Below are 1,680 nucleotides of genomic sequence, written 5' to 3'. Positions count from 1 at the left end.
AGGGAGGCAGGGAAGGGAGGAAGTGAGGGAGGGAGGGAGGAAGGAAATAAGGAAGGAAAGAGGGAGGGAGGAAGTGAGAAAGGGAGGCAGGGAAGGAAGGAAGTGAGAGAGGGAGGAAGAAAGGGAGGGAGGAAGGAAGGAAGGGAAGGAATAGAAGAAAGGAGGAAAGGAAGGAAGAGGGAGGGGGAAGGAGGAAGGAAGGAAGGAAAAAGGAAGGAAAGAGACAAGGAAAGAAGGAAGGAAGGAATGAGGGAGAGAGGAAGGAAAGAAAAGAATGAAGGAAGGAGAGAAGAAAGGAAGGAAAAGAAAGAAGGAAGTAGGGAAGGCAGGCAGGCAGAACAAGGACAGTCCACAAGTTTCCCACGTAAGGATGTCAAAGCCCGCAGTGATCATCCTGCGGTTGTGCACACCTGGAAACTTTTTTCTAAACATGTGACAGCGACTCAGACTGACTTGAGACCAATTTGTATCTCCAGTCACTGAAGCCACGGTGTCAAACAACCAGTGTGTGATCCTTGGGAACCTGATGTGGATCCTTTGGTTAACACAGGGTCCAGGCCTGAGCTAGGAGCTGTGGAGGGGCCACAGAGGAGGAGCGTGGCCTCTGTCATTAGCACACTTTCCATCTCATTAAAGAGACAACAAAAACATATATTAAGCAGCTTGAAAACAAAACCACACATACTGAAATGCAAGACTGAAAAGTACTGATAAAAGAAGAGTGTCCTATAATTGAAAAGAGAGAAACTAATGACTTTGGGGATAATCAAGGAAGGCTCCTGGGAAAAGGCGGCAATTTGACTGGGTTTTAGAGCATGGCTGTGATTTAGATCAGGGGTCACCAACCCCAGGCGACAGACCAGTACCAGTGCTTGGCCTGTCAGGAACCGGACCACACGGCAGGAGATGTGGTGGGCGGCACAGGCGGTGGGCAGCCAGCACGATCGCCTGAGCCCCACCTTCCATCAGATCAGCTGTGGCAGTCAATTCTCATAGGAGTGCGAACCCTATTGTGAACTGAGAATGCAAGGGTCTAGGTTCTGAACTCCTCATGAGAATCGAATCAGTTTCATTCCCTGGACCCATCCCCACCCCCACCCGCCCCTGCCCACCATCCGCATCCCACCTTCACCGTCCCCCACCGCCACCCACCCCCAGTCTGTGGAAAAATTGTCTTCCAGGAAACCCATCCCAGGTGCCAAAAGGGATGGGACCTGTTGATGTAGATGATTGCATCTACAAAAAGGCTCAGAGACCCTGAGCAAGGGGAGCCAGAGACAGTGAATCCCGCCGGTAGAAGCAGAGGGACATAAAGCTGGTAGGGGTTGTAAGTAGCGGTTTGGGGTGTGTCATAGGGGTAGATCCTGGAGGATCTCAGCAGCCAGGTGCTCAGGAACTCAGCTTCAGGAGAAGAGGGGCCATTGCAGGCTTTTGAGAAAAAGTATTATTTGGGGAGCATTGATTTGGCAGTGCAGGTTTGGGGGATGTGGTGACCACTGAGGTCAAGAGAAGCAGCCAGGGGGAAATTCATAGAAATCCAGGTGAGACAGGGATGGGTGGTGGCGGAGGGCAGGGCCTCCAGGGCTGTCAAGAGTGGAGAGGAGAGGACAGAGAGGAGAAGCACAAAGAAAAATTAACCAACCTCCTCTCCCCATATCTGACCCAAATGTGGAGGGTGTA

This window comes from Sapajus apella, unplaced genomic scaffold, assembly GCF_009761245.1.
Source record: "Sapajus apella isolate SASKATOON/1434 unplaced genomic scaffold, GSC_monkey_1.0 scaffold105, whole genome shotgun sequence".
Lineage (NCBI taxonomy): Eukaryota > Metazoa > Chordata > Mammalia > Primates > Cebidae > Sapajus > Sapajus apella.
Note: the sequence above shows the minus strand (reverse complement) of the source record.